Here is a 13,157-nt window from a genome sequence, read left to right as displayed (position 1 = left end):
AGATGAGGTATGTGTATTTACATATATTCATTTTTGCAATGGCCACTAGTAAAAGTGAGGATTGTAATCAAGTGCCACATAATGATCCATGTCATACAAGTGTATGGAAATGTGGGTCATGTAGGCCATGATAGAATCTAAGAGGTCACTTGAACCCAACTGATTGACTATATGAAGCTATTCCTCACTTAGAATCTCGTCCAACTATGGTTGTAGTAGAATGTGGTCTTCTAGTGGTCTATTCACCACTTAGTCATAATTTGATAGCCAACTACTCATGCAATGCATTGTGTGAACTACTTCTACAATAATGGGAAATTTTATTATACTACATGATCTAATGGTCCTCTTGCGCATTGTCTAACTAGCTAGGTTTGAATGTGGTGATCAAGTATCCTTTGATAGCTCGCTCTCTTGTTACTTATGTGGCTATCAATTTTCTATAATGCTAGGATGCTTCATGAAAATGAACTCAAATTCTTTTCATGAATATGGAAATGACCTAATTGCTACTGCTTTGTCATTATCTAGGAGGTGCAAGTTTAAGCATTCATAGTTGTGAGCAAAGATGGTGAAATTAGTATCGAGGCATTGAATGCTAGTGATGACACTTTCACATGTATTGGTGGTCAAGGTGGCTAATGTTAGGATTGTGGGTCTTTTATAAGAGGGGTACAATCCTAGAGGTGGATTTGATTTAGTGCCATATAATTGATGGCTATGATTACATGATTTTTGAGGAGGTTTATCTTGAGATTCTAACATGTGATCCTTCTAAGGTGATTGTGGCCACTGTCTACTTTGAATGTTGATTTCCATAGGTGTCAATGGAGGGGGAAGTAATAGCTTATGGCTTCTTAGTTTGTCTCATTAGTGCTTGTTGAGGTCAAGGTGCTAGAGCCATCGTGGAGGATGTCAACATAGTTTTAGAGGGGCCAAACATCCATGGAAGTTGTAAGCAACTAGGTCCATCTATTCGCTGTGCAATACCCTTGAGCGCTTAACAAGGCCTTGGGGACCCATTGTGGCTTGGTACTGATTCACCTATTGTACATCTAGTGTCACAGTCTTGATTTGTAAGAAGTAGACCCCACTAGTGTTTTTGCAAGAGGGATAGTCTTTGTGCATTTGCATTCCATCTTGGGGATCCTTTTTTTCTAGGTTATGCTTGGCTTAGATGATTTTCTCATCATTGCTTGTCAAGGTAGAATTTTTGCACTTTGAGTAATGTGTTAACTAGTGTTGAACTATCAAATGTCAACTTCAACTAGAATGTGGACTAGTCTTTACATACTATAAGAGACAATTTAGTTTTACTTGGACTATAATAACTTTTTTTGATAACTATAGAAGCTTACTACTATTATTTATTTAGAAAGTTTGGCTCACGTAGATAGATTTAGACTCCTTAATCACCCAAGTCTTGTTATTTGATATGCTTGTTAAACTAGGCTTTCTTTTATACTTTCTCCCAAATTAGTGAGTGTGTTGTTATAAGTTATCTAATAGACATTCTAGCTCCATGAGACACTTGGTCCAAGCTTCCTTGACTTTCCAACGCTCTTATATGGTAGTTCACAAACTAAGAATGTAGAACTCAACTACTAAGATTGCATCCATCCCACAAGTCAACTTGAAGGTAGGTGTTCTGTACTGTAGGATATTCGATATGCCATAAGGCTAGCATTAGCTTATCATCCCAGTCACTTTATAAATCTAATATTGTCTTTGTTAGCAAATTAATTAAGATTTGTTTGTGGCTTTTTCTTGGCCATTAGCCTAAGGGTTTAGGGTGATGTTTTCCTATGAATGATCATGAAGGTGGGGAACAAATGGGTGATTACTTCGCTTATGAAATGTGCTCATGATCTCAATGGGGGCAACTGAATCTTAGGATCACCCACTCCCATAAAAACTTATTTGTCCTTCTAGTAACATTTTTCAAGTGGCTCTCTCCTTAGCTCATTTCATCAAGTAATCTATTGCTACAATATACTTCAATTACAAGGATTAGGCTATAGGATCAATGCCATACTTTTCAAAGGGTTGATGTGCTATGAATTTGTGTTATTTCCTATTTGTATTTTTATATTGGCACCTTTGTTTGCTGATACTTATTTGCAATGACTAAAAAGTTTAATTGCATCACTCACAATCTCAATGTAACGTGTCCACCTGTTGACTTGTAGGACACGTCTTAGTAGTAGCCCATCAGGAAGAGAGTCCAGAAAGCGCCGCCCGGCACTCCCACGGAATGTCACGGGGTTTGTGATCTAGGTCTTCCCGAGTCTGCCACGAAGCGGAAGCATTCCGACTGTTCCCACTTAGGATCGACCTGAATCAGGGTTTCCCTAATGGACAAGTTCCTCGGAGGTAACTAGCGTCGACGAACTACTTTACGCAGAAACATCAAGGTCGAAGTGGATTTATACTACACTTGGTTCAAGGAGAATGGGAAACGAGAGGGATGAGAAGCTCGACCTCTCTGCCCATAAGGCATAGTCCCATTCCGTTCCCCTAAAACAGTATAAATCGGGACTCTAACTGCCTAGATTCTAGGTCATTGTTACCTCGCTGTCATTTCCGTTGAGAAAAGTTCCTGGCCAACCGAGACCACCCTTCCGTAGGACGGACCCATGGTCACGTCCACTGCACTTTCCTCGGGTTGCTTTAGTTATCTAATTACCTATCACATTTAGTTTGACAAGTAAAAACAGCTTCCTTAATTAGCCAATTAATCACCGATTCCTTCACGTAACTTAAGCACTGACATAGAAAAACAATGTCAAGCAAGCTCCTTTTCAACAATTGAACTTATTTATCAGTCTTTGGAATACATCATATAATCTAGCCCGAAGGCTATTCCATAATCCGCCCGAAGGCAATTCCATAATTCGCCCGAAGGCAATTCCATAATTCGCCCGAAGGCAATTCCAGCAATCCTCAGGGATCGCTTTTCCAAGTTTCTGCCCGTAGACTAGTATGTGGGCCTCGAGATCCAATCCTGAGTCATGTCGGCCTCTTGTGCAGGGTCCGAAAGCAAGGGATTTACGGCCAGAGCCCCCCTGGCACCCAAGCGTCCTCCTGCTCCAAGTAGCACCCACGGAGAGACCTCTCACTGTGGGTTTGGTCCACGTACCCGGCGCGTCTAACAACCCCCTTGGATAGGGTCAGACAGACAGTCGGGGGTAACTGAGGCTGCCTCTCCCTCTAGGCCTTCAACCTGAAGCATTAGTTGTTTTTCCAGCGTTAGTTCCTTGAGCAAAGAAGTACAAATAGTGCTCCTAACTGTACAAACACAATCAATCCAGTGGTCGTTTGTTTGGCCAACTGCTAAGGTGTGAATCCTTCTCTCTGAATGCATCCAGCATTCGATCCGGGATCCATTGCGACTTGGCAAGATCCCAAGGGTTTCGTAAGCTGTGTTGCTAGTTTACCCTCTTTCCTTAGGGTTTATACCCTGTTAACCCAAATTAACAAATACCTTAGGTTCCTTTAAGGTCAATAAATTCTGGACAACCCCATTGTCCTATCTTGATTGGTCAATTTCTTGCTAGGCAATACATAACTTCCCTAACTTGGCAAATCAACCTCAAGGAAGGGTGATGTAGCAGGATGACTACTCATCCTCTTGCAAATTAGACTTGTACGTAGAACTTGCCAACCTTGTTCTAAGGAGTGGCAATGCTATTTTGTGATTTAACACAAAATCATGCGACGTTGCAACTTGTTGCACGAGACAAGTGTCGCACCTAACTTGTGGGATTATTTCTCCCGTCACACGGTATTCCTGGGTCAAGAATACTTTTGGTCAAGATGTAGGGTTTGGGAATCCTCTTAACCCAATCTAACGCTAACCCTACTGGCCGACAACGTTTGGCCCTAGGGTTTCTAAATTCAAACGGAAGTCTAGTTCTCGGCCAATTGATCCTTAGGGTGAGGATCCTAGATCGTTCTTGCATGGGCGTCTAACTAACCCTAGCATTCCATGAATGTGGGTAGGACCTTTGAGGTCGAAAATATTAAGTCGGTTTCTCGAGTGTGATACTAGGCAGAATTTTATTGCAGCTTAGCTCTACCTAGCGCATTGTGTTGGTCATCATTTGAGTTACACCATTACAAGCGATTTACCTAATTGATCTAATTGTCTTGCGACAAGAGGTGTTCTTTCCTTAGAGATGCAAATACTTTCCCTAAAGATGTAAATAACTGCAAGAGAAGTGGGATGCATCATTCCACGCAAGTGTGCAAATTCAAGATCGTAGATCTTTTTGCAACTAAAGGATCTTTTAGTGATCTGTTCTTTTCCTTGCCTAAACTATAATGATTGACAATTCAGAGCTAACTCGTATAAACCCTACGTTGATTTACATCAAGAACTATGCCCATAAACCCTTCGTTTAATGCATTGAATTCAAGCTTTAATATGACAATTTCATCCATTCCCAAATCCAACTTCGATAAAAGAAGTCCATGCATGAGCGAATGCCATGGGACCATTATTGATTTAATTCGTCTTTCAACACTTAGCCCAACCTAGGATGTAATTTTCACCGCTTGCAATTTGCAAGGTACAAAAATCCCTTTCATGCAATGCAACTACTTGGACAACATCTAATGGACGTCAACGATTATCTCATACGAATCACAACTAGGAAATTATTACCTAAATGCATTATGCGCTGTTCTTTTTTGCGGGGCAATCAAGGATGCATTTAGACAAATCCACCTTTTAACTTATGCAATATGCGTTCAAGATTGCAACTTGGAAGTGCAAGCATTTTCAAATGCGCATCATGCAACTAAATCTTGAAAATCGGGCAATCAATTAAAATTTCCAAGTGTAATTAAACTTGCTTACAAGAATTGGACATGCCTAGTGCATTCTTTTCATGCGGAATCAATTCTTAAGAACCTGGGCATTGAGGTTTGGGGTGTTATCCACATGCGAACTCGGATTGGAAACTCCCGCATGTGCGCCTCGCGTCTTTAGCTTCGGAGCCATTTATGTAGTGTCTTTTATCGCAGCAACTCCCCCTTGGATTACTCGCGTGTCCCGAAGTCTCACAGTCCGCGATCTCCCTCTCTCGCGCAGGACACGGTCCTTGGAGACTTGGGTTTAAAATCCCCGAGGAAGGCACGGGAGAACAGGGTTTAAGGAGGCTTAAAATTAGAAGCTTCCAAAGAAGCTTCTAAGCTTCTGGCTTCTGACAGAAGTCATGGAAAAAAAAAGCGTGATGATGGAGAGGATGAAGGAGAGGACGATGGCGATGATGATGATGGTGATGGTGAGTGGCAGCCTGGGCGACAGCGGCAGCAGTTGGCGGCGCTTCCTCAAGGCGGCGACGGGCAGCACGACGTCTCCAGCAGCACGGCTCCCTCTCTCTCTCTTCTTCCCTCCTTCACAAGCTTTAGGGGGGGGTCATATAGGATAAAAGGGGGGGGGGGGGTAGCCACACACGTGGCTCTACATGCCTCCTCCCTCCCCCATGCTCTCCACCACTCAACTCATGCTCTTCCCACACTCCCTCTCCCCGCCATGCATCGGCTGAGGGGAGGGGGTTAATAATAAAAAAATTTGCCACAATTTTAACCATTATCCATTTGCCTTTTCCCATGAAGGGTGTTCCTGTGTGGGCTTACGGTTTCAAGCCATGGTCTTCCATACACGATACGGAACTGGGGTTTATTAATGCGCGCGGAGGGAACACTTAGCCACCAGCATTTATTGATGCGGGAGATTATTTTGGGTTGCATTTTTGCGCGGGGAGTGCAGGGTCTAAAATCATTAATATTTCGTGCGGAAATATTACACTCAATGGGACAAACAAATCTTGGGATCACTCACTCTTGTAAAAACTTAGTTGTCCTTCTAGCATTATTTTTTCAAGTGGCCCTCTCCTTAGCTCATTTTATCATATAATATGTTGCTACAATGACATGTTTCGCTTGCAAGTATTGGGTTGCAAGATTAATGGATCCAATGAAACCAATGCCCTATTTTTCAAAGGGTTGATGTGCTATGATTGGTGCTAGTTCCTTTTTTTAAAATATTGGCACCTTCATGTGTGGACATTCATTGCACATTCTTGCATATAGTTTTGTGAGTACTTCATGCATCTCATATTCATCGATATATCTTGTTAGTACAATGTACTGCCTTAATTGATAAATTGTTAGGTGATAAGTTGATAGGGTTGAGTTTTAAGGATGAGATGTTGAAGGTGAACCTTATTAATTGGGTGATGAAGAATCCCTTTTTCAAGTACTTCATTATGTCATTAGCCCAATATGGAGCAAGGTTTGCCTTGTACAATTTCTCTACTCAAGAGATTTCAAACAAATGCACATTTGGAAGATCATCGACGATGTTGTTTCTTACAAACTCTCCATTACATATTCTTAACATATGATTTGTCATGTAGTGTTGTTTTCCTTTATGAACAACTATTGAGAAGTCAAAATCTAATAAAAGTAATAATTATCAACAAGCAATGCATTGTGTTGTTGCACATGGTTTATGAATGAGATAAAGTAATACTTGGTGATCAACAAAGAAGGTGAAAGGTTTCACTAAAAGATAATATAAAAAATTATTTATTGCAAACATCATTGCTAGACCTCCACTCTCAATAGTAGAGTAGTTCATTTTAGGGTGAGATGGCAACTTGTGAAGCTCATTGGAAAGTCCATATTATGCTCTCTAGGCTCACACAATACTACTCCTATAGCAAAAGGTTTTGGACCAGTATGGGGCTCGTAAGATGGGAGCTATTGTTATTGTAAGAGCCTTCTTTAGTGCTTCTAAGCATAATGATATGCTTAGTCCACTCAAAGCCTATTAGGAATTTCTATAATGGCCAAGCAATCAATATGTAGTTCAATACAAATGGTTGTAATATCATGTATGGTTGAGGAAACATTAAAACCCTTATAATTGGTTTGTGGTTTGACTTTTGAAAAGTGGGTAGCAATGCCATCCTTTAATACTACTTGACTCGAGATGTGTGATATCCCAACTTTAATTTCAATCTTCCCGACTTCTCGCAAAATGGACTTGAAGAAATCTAAAATCATTAAATAGAGAAGATCTCAAGCAAAAAGACTCAAGGATCGTAACCCGACATTTTTTTGGATTGATAAGGATTGTAGCCACCCATATCATGGAAGTTACCATGTGAACGAGAGTTATGAGCCATATTAGTCATTAGTGTCAATATCTATAGTATGGATGGTCTAAAAATACTAGATTTTTGGATAAAACTAGCATATTTTTTATATATTGGATATTGTTTATCCTAAATATCCTAAAAAGCTATGGAAACTTCTAGAACAGGGTCTCATGTAAAAAATTCTCAACCAGTTTTGGAGATTTAATGCAAAAAGAAGGATTGGCGAAATTGTGCGCATCACGATTGTAGTTTATAGGCAACAAACAACACTTCAAACAGGGAGAAGAAAAAGGAGCGATATAGAAGAATTCTAACCAGGTGTTGTGTCCTAATGTTTTACCCCCCTTTCGGAGCCAATGGAACCATCAAATTTGTTGTCTGAGCATCACATTGCATCTTGAAAGCTTCAGATTGCTGATTTTGCCACGATCCTCTCCATAAAGAACTCTTCTTCTTAGCCACAACCCTTCTTCTCTAATTTAGCTATAAATAAGAGGCATGGGAAGCCATTGAGAGTAGTTGGAGCAAGAGGGGAGAGGTCCTTCTTAGGAGTATAGAGCAAGAGGGAGTGGGGCAAGAGAAGCATGAGCATGGGAATTTCTTGTCAAAAAGACAAGGAGGATACTCCGTGAGCTCTCAAATTCAATTCCTCCATCCCTACTATCCTATTCCCCCCTATGGAATCAAGACTCTTCTCGATTTCTCGTAATTCTTGGTGATTGCTCCCCCCCTCCTCCCCAAAAAAAAATCTGTTAATCTAATCACTCCCAACCTCCTTTGTCAAATTTCATTTTTTGCGATCTTGCGATTAAAGACCATGGCCTCGAAGAAGAAAGCTACGAAGGTCACGAAGGAAGAAGCTGCCAATGATGCCGTGGACACAATTACTACAAATAGAATGGCGAGTACAGGGATTACAAATGAAGTTGCAAATACCATCAACGAAGCACCCGTCATGGATCTTCAAGTACTAATTTTCTTAAATAAAAACAACTAGTAGGCCTTTATCCCATGAATAGGCAACAAAAGCTGCATGCATAAAATAAGATTTATTCGATTCTTGCATATAATTTCTTTGAGAAATTCTTAACTCTGCGAATTACTTGGGTCTGTACAAGATGAACCCACAAGCAAGTACAAGGAAAGTACTGTGTCCCTAAAAGATTTCATCTTTTTGATTTTTTTGTTGATCAAACGAAATCTCTAAATCACGAATGCTAATCCTTAGTATATCAAAGACCTTGAGATGCAATTGCCAAATGATACTGTTCGTAATTAAACTAATCAAGATTTTATTTTATTTCGGATAAAGATCCACAAAACTCCAAGGGAGTTATCATGAAGTATGAAATTCTTGCTTAAATTCAATCCAAACTAATCCCCAAGGAAGAGGGAGTCCAAGAAGACTATTGGAAGGTATTGCCACTTATGTTGATTTGTCTCGAAGTTATTTTGCCACTTATGTTGAATTGTCTCAAAGTTATTTTTGCCACTTATGCTAAATTTTCTCGATGTTATTATTTTTGGAAAGAAAAGATTTGTCTTGGAAATAAACTTGTTAAAAGTTTATGTATAATGCATTCGAAATAAGATGTTTGTGATTGTAAGCTACGTACTGATCTTTCCTAAAATCACTAGGCTAAAAGATGGATGACTGAGTACAGATCATTGAGATTGAGGCAGTGTTCTGGTGAACACAGAACGCTGGGCTGAGGCAGTGTTCTTGATGGCACTAGACCTTCCCAAGGCCAGTGTGAATAAAACCTCCTCCAAGGGTTTTTTTTTTCCGCGTTAGTGAGTTTAGACCAATCATGACACGAAATGTCTTATCGTAGGGAACTCTACTTGGCAGGAGGAGGTGAGGATACTAGGGGGCTCTTGTCATAAACTCCTTAGGCTCTTACAAACTGGTAACTACCCTTCGATTTCCAGACTGTGTCTGGAAGTTCCAATACTAGTTGGGGAACATGACTTGGAGAGAATAATACTTTGAATAGAAAACATTGTAAAGGTCGATTTTTTTCTGAAATGAACTATTAAGAAGGAATCGCTTTACTCTATTTTTGTGTCATGAATAAAAGGCATGTAACAAAATTGTATCAGGAGATAATCCAAAGAAGTTGTTTTAATATGTTGAACCTAAAGTGGTAGGTAATTAGATAACTAAAACTACTCTCTCGAGGGAAGTGGGAGGATGGATCCAAACCTATGGCTAGGTGGTCTTGGTAAACCAAGAGCTTTCCTAAGAAGGAATAAAAATCGTACTTGATGGACCATTAGAAACCAAAAAGACTCACTCACGTCACTTTAGAATCTGATAATATTAATTATTTGTTAGTAATAGATTTGACAAAAAAAACTCAGGTTGATCCTTGTGGGAGCGCGGCCGGAACTTCCACTACAGGGTAGAAACTCAAGCGAGTCTAGTTAGCAAACTCCGAGGGTTTCATCAAAACCCCGGATGGCGCTTGCCAAGACAACTCTTGATGGGCCATTAAGAACGTACCACCTCGGGCGGCACGTTAGAGGATATAATCATCTTCACCCAAATTGGCACTTCAATAGGTTCGAAGAGAGCTCGTATTATCTACATTATTCAAAGATTATTTGGAGTTTTTTGAGGTTTTTTGAGGTGCTCTTTGCAATTGCTATGCATGCAGAGCTCATTTGTGAATACTTATAACCATTTTTGGAGTATATCCTTGAACATTGTGCATATGAGCTATTAAAAAGTGGAAGGGCTATAAGTCAAGTTGAAATGCATGACTATATAGGCAAATGCTCTCAACTCAATGGTGGCATTGCAGCTATCGCTTAGATGAACTTACACTTGATTATAATATGAAAATATCATCAAGGAAGCTATAAGCCTACTTCTCTACTAGTCTTTCAAGCATGTGCTTAGTGTAAGATAATGGATAATCATTTCTTTAGTAGATGCATTAGCTTTTTAATAGTTTATACACACTTAAATCTTTTTGTTTTTCTTGAGCACAGTAACTATTGGGGATACCTAGTCCATGTGTTCAATTTTGTAGATGAATCTAGCATTTAAGGGCTTATTGTTTACTTCTTTGACTACATGTGTATGCTTAGGATTCATCATGTATGGTCTTTGCTTTATGAGTATAGCATCAGGTATCATAGAAATATTATGTGCAATGATGCTAGGGCCAACTTCTTTAAGTTTTTCTATTAGCCAAGCAAACATATCCAATGACTTTTTCAAGAGGTTCATAAGATTAGTCTCTAGCTCCTTGCTTAGGTCATTAGTTATAAACAAGGGTCAAGGCTTCTCCCCTTCACTGGCCAAATTGACTTCCATAACCTTAGCATGTCCTCTAATTGGTTTGCTAGCCTATCCTTGTCATTTAGTGCCTAGCAACATCATAATCCAATCTCTTTTTTTGGACATTTCAAATCTCTTAGGAGATCTTGAGGTTTCTTTCGTCTCTAAACTTCCAAATCCTTGGCCTTTTAATTATTTTCTCCTCTAATTTCTTATGGCTTCATCCAAAGGTGCCTTTTTTGGTTGTAGCCAATAGTTGTCATCCTCATTATCCAAGAAGGGCAAGTTGATGGTTAGAAGAATATAGATCTAATCTCATTTGTCCTCCAAGGGCAAGGGATATACTTGGTTAAAGGGCCATATCTAGACATGCTTTCTACATCTTCTTTGAGTATTGCAAAGATGGTATCAAGGTTGATGGATGAGGTCTTCCCTGTCTCCACTTGAAAGGCCTCCATTTGGTTCACAAAGACAAAAATATTACTCTTGTCCTCAATTTCTCGAGCACTTCTCATCCATAGTCCATCTAGCAAGATATCCTAGTCCATTTCATTCATCATAATAAATCTGATTGATAATTTGACTCTTGTAGTCTTGATTGGCCAATACAAGCTCCTGTTCCATTGCATGGAAAGAGTGTGGACCTTAATAGTCGATTCCATACTTAGTCTTGAAAATGGAACCAAAATGTCATGTCTTATGAGTGCAATGGTGGGACATTAGACTATACTATTGTTAGTTCAAGAGCTTTGAACCACCTTGGATAAAGCTACTTCACATATAACTGCTATGCACTCTCTCACACCAATCCATCCATGCTCATTTGATTCCACAATGCAATGACAATAGATCCATAAAAAGGTGTAATGAGTTCACCTTGTTAACTTCACATTGCAATCAAGACTTGAAGGCTCATTGATGACTCCACAATTCAAGTGACGATCCTTTGTCTACACCTCTACTCCACTACCCCCATGGCAATCTCTGTAACTTCCACAGATAGAAGAAGAAGACAAGAATGGTGAGGAGCTTCTCCCCATTGTCCCTCACTCTTCCTCACATTCTCTCTCTCTCTCTCTCTCTCTCTATCTCTCTCTCTCTCTCTCTCTCTCTCTCTCTCTCTCTCTCTCTCTCTCTCTCTCTCTCTCTCTCTCTCTCTCTCTCTCTCTCTCCACAAGCAATAGGACAGCAAGAAGAGCGACTCTCTCAAAATTGTATAAACAAGAATGAGAGCCTCTATTTACTTCTTAGCTCTCATACATTCGGTTTTAAATTTTAATTCCCCTCCAAAAGTTGAGCATTCCACCCCTCTTTTTGGCCTTTGATTGGTCCTTCTTAATTTATGTAAGCTACTTGGATTAATTAGATTGTTCTCTTCCAAAAGTGAATAAAGGAACCTTTCCCGTAACCTCACAATTGTTGGGTCATTATCCTTTCTCGAAAAATAGATTACAACTTGCACAAGAGTGAAATTTTCTCTCCTCCAAATATATTTGTATCACAATATTTTTCAAAAATCTAAAGTGCTTTAAAAAATAATCCTTGACAATTTCCTACAAAATTGTTATTATCCTTTGACTGTTGTATGTCTTTGCACTGAGCTTACATCATCAATGATGTCATAATCACATGGGTCCAACTACTTCTCTTAAAAGAGTCTAAGTATATCTCCCCCCTTTTCCACCAATTGGAGGAACATGAGCCTATTTTAGAGAGGCATATTTCAACAATTAGCAGGTTGCTACTCCATGCATTGTAGGATGTGTCATCAACCAACTCAATTGCCAACTTGGAATAAAGAAAGTTGCTTGACAATATTGATACCATCCAATTCAGCACACATGTTTCCAACACATTGCTCATAGGGCAAGAAGCCATAGTAGGATTCAAGAACTAGCCTAAAATTTTGATTATGTCCAAGTAGATAGAAGAAAATAGAGTAGGGGATGACCCTTACAACTTTGTAGAGTAGTTCAAACAAGTCTATGAGGACAAAAAACTCACCTCTAACACCAAGAAGGTGGAAGCCCTCAAATTGTGCTTGGGTGATAAAGGTAGAACATTATTTACTAGGTTGGATGCAACTAAGAAGTCCCACTTCTTAGTACTCAAGGACCTATTTATTAATCACTTTGCTTAATCCAAATATGGGGAATACCTCACAGTATGGCTCATGAACTTAGAGAGAGAGAGCAAAAGAGACTATATGTCTCAGGTCTATAGTTTGTACAAAAGAATCCTTATTGGCTAAGATATTGATCACAAAAGCTATAGCCAAGTCCTTTGTGAAAGACATTTTGAATGAGCAGATTTATGTAGCTTTGGCCAATAATTCTATATTGAATAGGTTTGATCTCAATCAAGTTTGGAAAAAGCTATATGCATTGACAATTCACATCAAGAGATAAATCATGACAAAAGGGATAGATTGAGAACTAATATTTCTAAGACTAGCTCAAAGCTTAGCATGAACTAAGAATTACTTGCATTAGGAGAAATATGGGCTCTCTTTTTTGCCCCTTAAGGAGTGAATAAACAAATATAGGCCTAACCAATGAGAGAGTTGGGATTCTAGATTCATGTAACATGAATCTTCTAGCCATATCTTGGCTCAAATCTTCCCTCAACAATAAAATAAGGGGAAATGTGGGGAATACAATGCTGACACTTCTTGGAAGTTTGTGACTCGAACTTTT

Source organism: Lygodium microphyllum, chromosome 1, assembly GCF_053477565.2.
Source record: "Lygodium microphyllum isolate KBCC chromosome 1, Lygodium_microphyllum_v1.1.10, whole genome shotgun sequence".
Classification (NCBI taxonomy): domain Eukaryota; kingdom Viridiplantae; phylum Streptophyta; class Polypodiopsida; order Schizaeales; family Lygodiaceae; genus Lygodium; species Lygodium microphyllum.
Note: the sequence above shows the minus strand (reverse complement) of the source record.